This window comes from Eucalyptus grandis, chromosome 7, assembly GCF_016545825.1.
Source record: "Eucalyptus grandis isolate ANBG69807.140 chromosome 7, ASM1654582v1, whole genome shotgun sequence".
NCBI classification, from domain to species: Eukaryota; Viridiplantae; Streptophyta; class Magnoliopsida; order Myrtales; family Myrtaceae; genus Eucalyptus; species Eucalyptus grandis.
Window position 1 is genome coordinate 20,666,187 of NC_052618.1, and position 13,651 is coordinate 20,679,837.

A 13,651-nucleotide genomic window follows, 5' to 3' on the forward strand; every position below is an offset into this window, starting at 1 on the left:
CTTAGAGAAGATGACCGGGTCAATGCCCTAGCTCCTCTGCAACCTTCTATTCCTGAAGTTATCTTCAACATTTCTAAAAGTGATCGCATTATCTCTGACCACTTTAAAAAGATGGTTCTTCATAGCCGGAATAGCAAGAGGTTGTTCTCTAAAAAGGATGTTCTTATTTTTCCAAATAATATGACAAAGCGCTCCAAAGGAAAAACGAGCTATGCACTTATAAAAATCCTCACTTTTGGAAGATAAGATTTTCTTCCAAGCCCAAGAACAGAAAGTGGGTTTTTTAGAAACCCAAAAGTTCATTGAATTTAAAACGTGGAATGAATCCACATGCACCACAAAGCCTCTTTGTCTGAAAATAGGAAATAAATATGCTTCAGCATGGTGACCTTGTTGCAATTCGAAGCCTCCGGATACCAAGGCCTCATTCCACTTTTGGGAGGTACACATCCTCCCAGGCAACCTTAGCTCCCCCTCTACCCAATTCCGATCCTTTCCACAGGAATTGCCTAAGGACTTTCTCAATCTGGTCCAGCACAATTATAGGTAATATAAAAACACTCACCCAGTTGGCTTGGATAGCATGAAGGACTAACCTAATAAGTTGAAGCTAGCCAGCAAAAGAGAGAAAACGGTGAGTCCAAGCTTGAACCCTCGTAGTAATACGGTTGACGAGAAAGCAATAATCCGCCTTGTTGAGCCTCGAGGTGATGATAGGAACTCCAAGGTAGCGCACCAGTAATTTGCCTTCTTGGAAATCGAGATCAAGGAGGATCTGATTCCTTAAAGCAGGTGAACCACCACCCAAAATGATCTCACTTTTGGAAGGATTTGGACTCAATCCACTCCACGCCGAGAAGATTTGGAGGCCCTCTTTGAGGAGACTAACCGAAGCTAAGTTTGCCTCACAAAATAGAAAAACATCGTTTACAAAGAAAAGATGCGAGAGATTCATCACCTTGCATCTCCAGAAGAACTTAAACTCTGGCTTGGAAGAGCACCTAAACATAATTCTAGACAACACCTCCATAACCAATGTAAATAGTGAAAATGGTAACCAAGTTATTATCTCTAATTTTCATAAAATCTTTCCTTTCAAATTTGGACATCTATATCTTCAACATATTAAAATTTCAAAAAAAATTGTGAAGATTTGGATCAAAATGAGTCTCTCTCTCTAATTGTTGAATCTACTTGATAGATGAATTTTTGGATTGTGTTTAATGAATTGCTGCTCTTTCCACATAACGAATTTGGTTTGAATTCTTTCATGAAAAATGTTTTCTAAGGTCTTATTTACATCTTAAAAAATTATATAATTTTTCGAGTCTATTTGACAAGGTAATGGTATTGATTTTGAAAATTACTCAAAACTATTTTTGTCTTAGAATGGGAGAACCACACGCCCAACTCGGAGGGTAAGGAAGTTGCATGTCTAACTAGAGGAAGAAGCTAATCTAGAATCTTCTTGACTTGAAGATAAGAATGTATTAAATGCTTTTGGAAGCTAGCTAATTAATGAGCTTAATGAGTCATATGCTCATGTGTTTAACTTCAAAAACAAGTTGTCCAAAGTCCAAGTTTCTTTATGATCAAATATGGGATAAATCTTAGGGTATGATGGCCCTAGATTATAGCCTTGATAAACAAGGCAAAAAACCAATCAATTAGAAGAAGACATTAGGCATTAAAGGGGCTTATGTGTCCCTTAAGCGCTATAGGCAATAATGAGCCTAGAGTGAGCCTTGGAGGATAAGCAAATAGGTGGATCAATCATAAGCCAACACCAAAGGACCTAGGTGCCAACTCGAGAAGATAAGTAGGCCAACTTGTCATTTTGGCATCATCATGAGTTTGCAGTAAAAATCTAAGAGGAAAAGGTCTATAAATAGGATGAGCCATCCTCACATTTTAAGCCTTGGCCTTTCTCTCTTTCCCTCTCCCTTCTCTTCCACTCCCTTCACTTTCAGGTCGCCCTAGACGCTAACCAACCACCAAAGAAGCATCTTGGAGCTAGGTCTAAAAAGTTGTAAGTAGACTTTCCTAACTCTTTGATAGGGTGATGTGCAACGCTTATCGATTTTAGGATTATGTCATCGTTTGCTTGTGTTGGCTTTGTATTATTATGCTTGTTGTGTTTCTATTGCTTGTTGATGTATTAAGTAAGTTCATGATCCTACATGAGTGTTGAGCACACCCGGATGTCGAGGAAATGTATTGATGACTATGGACAATGCTAAAGCCTAAGTGAATGGTTCCAAGTCAAGGTCATAAACCCAAATCGGATCTAGCATGAGTTTAATTTAATAAAACACAAAAGCTGTTCATTAGTTCACCTTGCATGGCACGCCTTCAAGCATTTCGTTCGGCTAAAAGTTCAAATATAAAATGAACTGGTTGATGCTTGAAATGCATGGACACACAATGGACTTATATGCCGATGCTGGGGGATGCCAGGTCATTGCCTAGGGTAAAGCCTCGAATGCAATCCCGATATTGAGATCTTGGATGATGCCAGCTTAGGTAAGGCCAATGCCTAGGGGTCTCCCTGGATGTCGTCTAGATAATGAGATCGGGACGATGCTGGTTGCCAAGGGGGGATTAATGCCTAGTTGTTATCGGAAGAGTCGATTAATTTCGACTAATATGATACCGAAAAAGAAAAATGAAAGTCCACGTATGGTCCATGATTGATACATGTGTGATGCTTGCAAAACCTGGGTTTGTTTAATATGTATTGTTAAGTCCTTGCATCAATTTGAGCATATATTTGAATTGGGTCCCTTATTGCTTGAATGAGTTTCATGATATGCACATATCCATTTTTGTGACTGAAATGATCATAAACTACGGATTTTTGGAAAGCTTGTTTATATGCACTAACTCCTTGTCTTTGATTCTTGAAATTGCATAGACAGTTGAGAGCCTTTCATATGTATAAGCAAGGCAAGGCAAGTGGGTGGTGATCTTGTATCTGACGATCAAAGGCGAGACATCCTCTTATAGGAGAATTAGGGATTTCTATTTACTGAGTCATTGACTCACTCTTGTTATTCTCACCATTTTAGGTGTGTGATGGGTGAACTAGGGCCCAAGAAGGGAATGAACCTAGCATGGGGGCCACTTTTGGGAGCAGCTCGGTAGAGAAGCTAGGCTACCCCAGCTTTTTGATTGACTATATATGGAGACGAAAATAAGTAGTCCAGGACTAGGATGGGCATGTAATCAAAACAACTTTTGATATATGAATATGTATATAAATATATATTGCTTTTATTTGCTTGGCTTGCATATGTCTTGCCCGGCTTCCATGTTTGTTTGTACGAGGATTATTTATGATCGCTTTTGCATGTGCTTAACTAAACATAAAAGACTTTCGGGATGTTCGACGTTGCCTAGGGTGTCGATGCTAACCCGCCAAGTGATGCTCTCATGCCAGAGGTGGGGTGGGGGTGTGATAGAACCAAACTGGACCGAAACCGACAGTTCCCATGGTGGCCGATTTAGTTCTCAATTCCAATTAAGTGGAATTGATGAGTATCGATTCGATTCCTAATTTTAGACATGGAACTGTCCGCCCACCAACCCGGATCAAACCAGTATATGTATTTTTAAAAAAGAAATTTCATCTCAATTACTTAGTTATTTTGTAGTTTTTCAACCACATATATATGTATATTTGTAGTTATTTGACATTATTGACTAATTTTGTTTCTTAGTTGTGTAATAGGATTAACCCTTACTCTTTTTTTTTTTTCATTCAAATAACCATTTAATTGCTTTTTCAACCAAAACAAAATAAACAAAGGTAGAGGAAAGAGAGAATCAATTAGAGATGTTCATAAATGTGGCAGCACTTTGTCTTCATGATATGAAATTAAGAGCCAACAACTCGTTTTAGTCATTTTTCATGATTAAATTAGATTGATGTTGAAAAAAAAATAGATCAAGTGATAAATTTTTTAACTTCTTTAGAGGTTAGGACTTTTAACATGGAGTCTAACTCTCCATATGTTTCCGATGTCGAGAAACCTTAAAAGGACCATATCATGATTTTTGAAAAAATTAAATTTTTAGCTAACGATTATTTTTTATTTATTCCACTTTATAGTTTTCAATGCTTAATCAAAATCAATAGCTCTTAAATCAACCCGAATATAGGGCCGAAGAGCTCTGATGCTCTAAATAGAAGCTAGATTCAGCATGAAAATTATTTATTGAATGTAATTTTATAGGGATTGAGGACCGATTCCATGGACCCACCTAAGAACTAGAGTCGATTGGTGGTCCGGTCCTTAGTTGGATCCATGGAACCAACGGACAGGTCTCTATTCTAATTTTTTGGAATTATCCTTAGTGAGCAGCTCTCAATTCCAAGATGGGAACTGCCCACCAAAATCATGCTCACCCTTAATGTTGCTACCATCCTCGAGGAAACCTATTACTCCCAAGGCATCTCGCACTCATCTAGCATTGCAAAGGCATCTAGGAGAACCATATTACACCCCACAAATATCCAAACCCGATTACCCCTCCAAGTATCCCTACTATCACTGGGACATCGTCATCTTAAGGACTGATGGCAATTCTAATCACACATCTATACCATAATGTGACAATTTTATAATTCAATTTAAAAAGGGCATTGATAGTATTACTAGCAAGGAAATTCAAGAATGAATCTAATGAATCTTTAGTCAATTATACTCCCCTAGGCTAATAGAAACTCACCCTTACCTATAATAGATGAATTGCAAGGAGAATCCATATCAAAGTCCCTAAACTTGCCCTATAATGGCATTTAGCACGCTTCTGGAGATGAAGACTATTGTCTAAGTAAATGGGCTTCAAAAAATTATGAAAATATAGAATAAGATAGACAAAATCTAGAGGAATAGTTTCCATGAAGGAATCAAAGTGTAATTTGGTTATACAACATGGTATAAATTTTTGAAAACTAGACTGAAACAGTGAAATATTTTGGTAGATAATAGAACCCGAAATGACATTGTTTTGCAGCTAAATGATTCTAAAAAATTATGAAAATTTTATATGTGGTAGTTTAGGATCTACTATACAACTTTCATGAGGGACACTCATTAAAATTCTTGACCAAAAATTCTATGAAAAATGGCAATCATAAAAAAGGTTGGTTCAATAATAGTAAAAACAGATTGCATACTCGTTAGTTTTTCAAATGTATTTTTGCCATACAAAGTCCAAAAAATCTGAATTTAAAGTATGTCATAAAACAGCCAATATGAAAAGACTTTTGTGAGGGATGCCCAAAGGAACTCACATCATACAAGCTGGTACAAAATTTGCGAAGCAACTGAGGGTCAAACTAAAATCAAACCTAACTTGGATAATCCTTCCTATTTTGACTCAACTTTCGATATCTTCAGTCCAAGCGTATATGAAGATTCAACATATAACCTTTCCATGACACATATACAAACCCATTGATTTCAAACATTTTAACTATATAACTTTTTCCGAAACTTGCGACTAGGTGCTAATGTCTCTAGAATCACGAAATTCAAAAATTTTGAACCCAACAATTGATTGATAAAGGATAAACGGGGATATCCAATTGCCTCAAGTCCTAGAGGGCTGCATTTGTGGCTCAGCATGGCGACGGCATGGCTAACGGCAGCAACGCGAGCTCTGAGTTGAAGAGTGTGAGTTGACTATTGCCTTGAGCTGAGGAGAGAATAGTTTGTTGCTGGCTTCCATAATGGCAATAGTGGGACTGAGGTACAATGGAGAAAATGAAGTGGTGTGGGGCGGTGAAAGGCAGGAGGAAGTGGCGACTTCGTTCTTCTCTTTTCCGACCTCAGCATTCATCATTAGTTGTTGCCATTGAGGTGTCGTTTCCTGGGGAGAGTGTTTAGGGGAATGATACGGAGCTGGTCCGTGTTGACTTCAAGGGAGAGATGTGCCATTGCTAGGTGTGTTGTGGATGAAGGTGAAAGGGCTAGTACACACACCTAAAGGGGGGTGGATAGGTGTATATAAAGTTTATTTGCAAGACTTAATAAAATAAATTACCTTTTAAAATGATTGATTAGGGAAATAAACTGCTTTGAAAAATTCTATAAAGCAATTATATAAAGCAATAAGATAAGGAGTTAAGGAAAGAGAATTGAAACACAAGATTTATAGTGGTTTGGCTTAATCCAAGCCTACGTCTATTCTCCCGCGCTGACAGCCTATTGACTGAATTTCACTATGAATAAAAAGAGATTATAAAGCTTGTGATCTTTGACTTCCTCAGTGGAGAGTCTCAGCTAGTCTCTTCACAAAATATCACTATGTGCTTCTCTCTTTTGTATACAATTTGAGCTCGATGAATTGAAAGAACAAGGAACTAAGAGATTCAGACTTTGAAATTCTTCTTTCACGCACTACTTCGAACAATTGAAGAGTTCGCCTTAAATACTCATTCATACATTCACAACCGTTGGCACTTTCCAAAGGAATTCTTCCAATTTACCCGTTGGAAAGAATCAATTAAAGTGATCTCGAGTCATTGAAAGATTAGTGATGAAAGCTTGTCAATCCTATTCGCCCATACAATCAGGATCTTTGGTTTCCATAAGTAGAACTTTCCAAGTTTGCTCGCCTTTCAAAAGATCTTCAAATCGCAATAGATTCCAATAAGAATAATCAATCTTGTTGATAATGTATCCAACCAAAAAGGTCTTCCAAAAACATACGAATCGAATCCTTGAAGATAATCCGTAATCTTGATAAGTCTTCTCTCTTCGTCTGGAAACTACTAGTGAGAGCAGACTTTGAGTCTTGAGTCTGGCGGTCTTTAGACTTTGACAACATAGTCTAGAGTTCTTTAACCTTAACACTTGAGTTTGGAAGTCTTCAGACTAGACTAATGAAAACGTTTTGTCAACTTCAAAACAATAAATGAGTTTTCTTCAACAATCTTCCCCTTTTTATGGTGAAAAAACTTTCATGCATATTTGAAAACTTTTTGTCCTGCAAAACAACACTTAAGCAATACATAATAACTTATAAAAATAAGTTGATTGTGACTTGGATAGTATCAATTCTGCAACCACAGAAGACATGTTAATCCTGCAAGATAATTATCCATCCACAATCAGTATCTCAAGCTAAGTTATTGCAAGCATCAAAGATTCAAATCACAATAGCAGTCAAGATCCAAAGTCAAAAGTCCACAACCAAACAAAAATACCAAAGTCTGAAAAGATCATCAAAAGATAAAGATAAATCTACACAACTTCTCCCCCTTTTTGTCAACAGCAAAAAGTGGAGAATAAGCAAAAAGAGTGGTGTGAAAATCATGGTTGTTTTGGCAAGTGAACAAGTTGGAATTCCCTTATAGAACTCACTGTCTTCTCAAGCTTTCCAAAAGTCTCCTTCAGTTGTTGTAACTCTTCACCCTTCATAGTATCTTTCACTTGATTCTTTAGGGCAAGTAATTGCTCTTGCAACAAAATTGAAGTAGTTAAGAAAGCCTTTTTGAGATCATTTATCTCATACTCCAAACCATATTGCTATCTCCTTAAATCCAATAGAATATCCAGTAATCTTGAAAAGTTTGCTGATTGTTCTGATGTAGCACTAGGTCCAGCCAAATTTATTCTTGGAGTCTTAAGATTGGAGGGTTCTTTAGCAGTTCTTCTACTATGACCAGGAGTGAATGCCTCAAGGTCTGGTTTTGGATGGTGAGAGGCATACACGTCCTCTGGATTTGCTGCAGATCGACTAACATCACTAGTTATAATAGGTAAAGAAATACCTCGTTTTTCAACAGCTCCCCCTGTTTGTGTGCCTTCAGGTGGAGAGGTGAATTCTTCTTCATTTTTTTGTTTCAACTTCAACATCAAAGTGATGTTTTTCTTTGTCTTTCTCTTCAGCAATTCCACTCCTTATCTTTTCTGAATCGCTCAACAAGGATACATCCAATGTAGGCTCAAAGGAATCATCTCGAGCCTCTTCTCCTCTCTTCTTTCTTCCTCTTCCTCTTCCTCTTCCTCTGTTCTCTTCTCTTCTTCACTTCTTCTTCCTTCATCTCTCTTCTTTGTCTCTTCCCTGGTCTCTCTTCCTTCTGTCTCTTGAAAGCTAACATAACTCTGTAAATTTCAAAGGGCAAAGGCGGAAAGAGAGTGATGTCATCCTCATCATCTTCATCTTCCAAGATAAGGGCTTTCCTCTTCTTGATGGGTTCTATCATTGGTGCTGCAAAGCTTTGCTTTGCCTTGATAGGGGATTTCTCCTTCATTCACTCTAACACCTTGTTGAATTCTTTCAGACGCATCTTGGTGATCATCTTCAATCCAATTACCATAAAAGCAATGCTTCGCAAGTACAAAGGAGCAGGTAAATAAATGTTGAAGTGTTAGAAGATTCTTGTGATAAGAGCAGAGTATGAGAGTTGTCCTTGTCTTTCACCATTGTCTTGTACATGTGTATCAAGATGGTGTGAGGCAGAGAGAACTTGTAACTAATGTTGATGGCATACATCAACTTTGCTTAAAATGAGACACATTAGTCTTGGATGTTGATTTTGGATGGATGCAGTTGATCACGATTTTATGTAGCAAGATATTGGAGGCATTCATCCTAGTGGAGGAGATCTTGCCTTTAGCAAACCTGTCTTTCACCAATTCCAGTGTAGCGTGAGTAATGAACACACTGATTGGTTGGAAACACGCTCTTTCCACCCCAATCAAATCAGCCAAAATGTCCACATCGACAAAAAATTCCTTATCCTTAACAGTAAAAGAGAATCTATTCACATCCAAAAAAGATAGATTCGAATAGAAATAGGCTGTGAGTTCTAGATAAACAATTGTTGTCTCAGAACAAAAACACTCCAATTGAAGAAGTGCAAACTTCTCCCTTAGATTTACTCGCACAGAATCAAGAAAATCAAAATCAACGCTTCTAGGGTTCATAACCCCTAACTTCATCGGTTTTGAATAAACCTTCTTATGGTCCTTTGATCTGAATAGACTCATTTCATCACCACCAACATTTGCAACCACTCCCATTCTAGGCTAGAAATATGTGAACATTCTTTCGTCATCGTCCTTTCCTTCTAGCTGATTAAACGTGCCATAATGCGGGTTCAACCCTTTTTCCACAATGCCTAACTTCTCCATATTGCACAAGAATAAAGTTTCATTTTTGTAGCTTCTCTCTCTCAGATACTAATCGATCAAAGACATAGCAGTACCTCATTCTTTCAACTTAGAATAAAGCTTGAAAGCAACTTTAGGTGTCAGCGTTCTTACAGGTTCAATTTCTTCCATTATTTCTTCTTCTGGTTGAGACGATGGAGGAGACTGACGTTATTGAAAATGTTGTTGCTGACTTGGTTGTTGCTGTTGAGAAAAGTCATCTTCCGCGGTCAAATCGAAGTGCATAGGACCCTCAGGCATGTGCCGTGGTCCCCTGCTTGCGATTTTGGAAGACTTTATTGAAGACATTGTCACTTTATAGGAGAAATCCTTGAACTTGCTTGAAAAGGTGAAATATTTTGAAATAAACTAGAGAGAAAATGAGTGAGAGTGAAGTTCAGTATTCTAGGGTTTGAAAGAGTGTAAATGGGGAAGATGAATTTCGACAGTATATAAAGCAAGTGAAACGATGTATATAGATCGTCATAAAGGAAAAGTAAAACTGTCTTTTGAAAATGAAAAACTACCATAATTTTAAAAAAGAAAAGATAATTGCTAAAAATAAAATACGAAAGTAGCAATTCAAAAAGCAATCGTACCTTTTTAAATTTTTATTTAAAAATTAAATTACTAGTATCGAAATAACTTACAGTTGTAACTCTTAGTCATTCTAAGTTTGAATACCTTAGACTTTACCTCCGAGTCTGAACACTTTCAGACTTACTCGATAGAAGATATGATGTTCAGTCTAGTGCGAATAGACTCAAATAGGCTTTTCTCCAATGGCTTTGTAAATATATATGCCAGTTGATTCTTTGAGTCAATGAACCGAATCATAATTTCTCAATTCTGAACATGATCTCTAATAAAGTGATGTTGAATCTTTATACACTTTGCCCTTGAATGAAGAATTTGATTCTTTATGAGATTGATTGCATTGGTGTTGTCACATTTGATCTCTGTGCATGAGTCTTCTATTCCAAAGTCTCTTAGCTGTTGCTTTCCATAATATTTGAGAACAACAGCTTCCAAGAGCCACATACTCCGCTTCTGTTGTTGAAAGAGCTACAGTACTCTACTTCCTTAAGAATCAAGATACTATCCTATTTTCCAACAATTGACAAGTACCAGAATTACTCTTTCTATCGACTCTGCAACCTACTAAATCTCCATCTGGATATCTAAGGAGAGTAAAGTCTCATTCTTTTGGATACCACAGTCCTAGCTTTGGAGTTGTTGCAATGTATTTGATGATGCGCTTTGAAGCAACTAAATGAGATTCTTTGGGATTTGATTGGAATCTAGCACAAATACAAACACTAAACAAAATGTCAAGTCTAAATACAGTAAGATAAAGAAGTGAACCAATTATGCTCCTGTATAACTTCTGGTCTACACTCTTTCCTTCTTCATCTTTTTCAGCTTCAAAGAACTTGACATAGGCGTCTCTATCTTTTTGCAATTTTTCATCATGAACTTCTTGATGAGATCCTCTGCATACTTTTCTTGATGAATGAAAATTCCTTCATTGGATTGTTTAACTTGTAATCCTAAAAAGAATGTTAACTCACCCATCATGCTCATCTCAAATTCATCCTGCATGCGTCTTGAAAACTCCCTGCACAAATTTCATTAGATGAACCAAATATAATATCATCAACATAAATTTGAGCAAGTAGAAAATCTTTGCATTCTCTTTTAATAAACAAGGTGGTGTCTACCTTTCATTTAACAAAACCATTTTGAGTTAGGAATTTACTTAATCTTTCATACCAAGCTCGAGGTGCCTACTTTAATCCATATAGGGCATTTTTTAGTCTGTAAACTGAGTCTAGCTTTCTTGGATCTTCAAAACTAGGTGGTTGCTCCACATCGACTTCTTCTTGGATAAATCCATTTAGGAATGCACTTTTTATGTCAATTTGGAATAACCTGAAATTTTTTATAGCAAGCAAAAGCAAGTAATAATCTAATTACTTTTAACCTCGCTACTAGTGCATATGTCTCATCATAGTCTATCAATTCTTCTTGTGTATATCCTTTGGTTACAAGTCTTGCTTTTATCCTGACCACTTTCATTTCTCGTCCATCTTGTTCCTGAAAACCCATTTAGTTCCAATAATAGACTTACCTTTAGGTTTATGAATAAGTTCCCAAACATCATTAATGCTGAACTGTCTAAGCTCTTCTTACATAGCTTCAATCTAACTTTCATTAGCCAAGGCTTCTTCTATAGTTTTGGGTTCAATCTCAGAAACAAGTGCTAAAGCACTGAACTTTTCATGCCTTTTGAAATTGGTGGGAATTCCTTCATCAATGTTACCAATGATGAGTTCCTTGGGATGACTTGACTTATGCTTCCAATTGCTGGTTGGTTTGTGAGTCTGCTGATCCTCTATTTCAGTTGAATCTTCTGGTTCATCTTGTTGTTGAACTTCAGGAGTTTGAACCACTTTGAGGGAAGTAGATTTTGCAATATCTAGAGTAGGTTCAGGTTCTTCAAGTTGAGTCTGATCCAATTGATTCTGCATTTAGTCATGAAACTTGACGTTCATAGATTCTTCCATAGACTGACTCTTCTTGTTAAATACTTTGTAGGCTTTGCTTGAGATTGAATAGTCAAGGAAAATTCCTTCGTCTGATCTTTCTTCAAACTTACCAGTTCGATCATTTGCATTCTTTAAAATAAAACACTTACAACCAAATGGAAATAAGAAACAATTGGCTTCTTTCCTTTGAATAACTCATAAGGAGTTTTCTCCATAATGGACCTTAAGAAAACTCTGTTAATGATATAACAAGCTGTAGAAACTGCTTCAACCTAAAAATGAGATGAAATATTACTCTCAATTAAGAGTGTTCTAGTCATTTCTTGCAAAGATCTATTCTTTCTTTTCACAACCCCATTTTGCTTTGGAGTATATGGAGAAGAGAACACATGCTGAAAACCAGAGTTATCACAAAATTTTGCAAAGTCTTGGTTTTCAAACTCGCCTCTATGGTTTATGCGTATGCGTGAAATAGCATAACCTTTCTCAGTTTGTACCTTCTTGGCAAATTTTGAAAAGTGAATGAATGCTTCAGACTTACTTGCCAAGGAAGTATACCCATGTAAAATGAGAATAGTCATCCACGATCACTAAGTAGTATCTCTTTCCACAAATGCTTTGGATTCTGGTTGGTCCAAAGAGTTCCATATGCAGAAGTTGCAAAACACGATCAGTAGAAACCTGATTTATAGATTTAAAGTTACTTCTAACTTGTTTTCCCATATACATGATGTGTATAATTCAAACTTTTGATACGTTAGGTTGGCTAAGCCATGAACAAGCTTCTTGGAGGAGATATTGGCAATTTGCTTCATGTTGACATGGCCAAATTTTCTATGCCAAAGGTTTGCTTCATCTTGAATGGATATTAGACACTAAGAGCTTTCTGGTTTTATATCCAGAAGATAGATGTTCCCATGTCTTCGTCCAAGTAAAGGATTGAGAAAGATCTTTACTAGTTCCCGAACAAGTGCCTTCTTGGAAATTAATTTTGAATCTAGTGTCGTACAGTTGTTAAGAAGATTATAATTCAAACCTTCTACTAAGGAGACATTGTTGATTATGAGACTTCCAATCCTCACAGTTCCACATCCAACAATCCTTCATTTGTTGTTTCCACCAAAAGAAACTTTTTCTCCTTTAATTTGCACAAGCTTTATAAAATAACTTGAATCTCCTATCACGTGCCTCGAGTAGCCACTATCCAAATACCATTTGATCTTTTTATTGATAGTGACCTACAATAATAAGAAGAACTCAAGCTTTCTTTGGTATCCATATCTTCTTGGGTCAAGGGAAGTTAGTACAAAATACAGTTTTTACCCATTCCTTCTTGACAGGTTTCCAAACCATGGGACATTCCTTCTCAAAATGTTCTGAGTTGTTACATTTTGAACATTTGAGAGTACTTTGACCAACAGGTTTTACAAAAACTTTTTGAAATTGATTTCTATAAAACGTTTTTGTAGGTCTTTATTTGATTATTTCCTTCACTTTTGGAAAATCAATTAAAAGAATGGTTTTTGATGTCATTCCCAAACCAGATTTGTTGAAATAAGGTTTTTGAATTGAAAGAATATTTTTTAACTTCTCAGATCCTATTGAGAACCTTTTTATGATATTTGAAATGTCCTCTTTCAAAAATGTATTTTCTTTCAAAAGAGAATCTTCATTGTCTTTCAAATCAACAAAACTTTTGTCTAGATTTTCAAATTTTTCTTTCCAAGAAATTTCCTGTTTCTTTAGTTTAGAATTCTCATTTTTTAGCTCGTAAATCCTTTTAAGAGATGTTTTAAGGCTAAGACAAAGTTCATCTATATATTTTGAGACTTTCACAGGAATTTTAGAATTACTAACCTTAACTTCACTATCTAAGTCTGAATCTGAATCTAAGTTTATCTCAGAGTCTGAGTCTAATTCTAAATTTGCCATCAG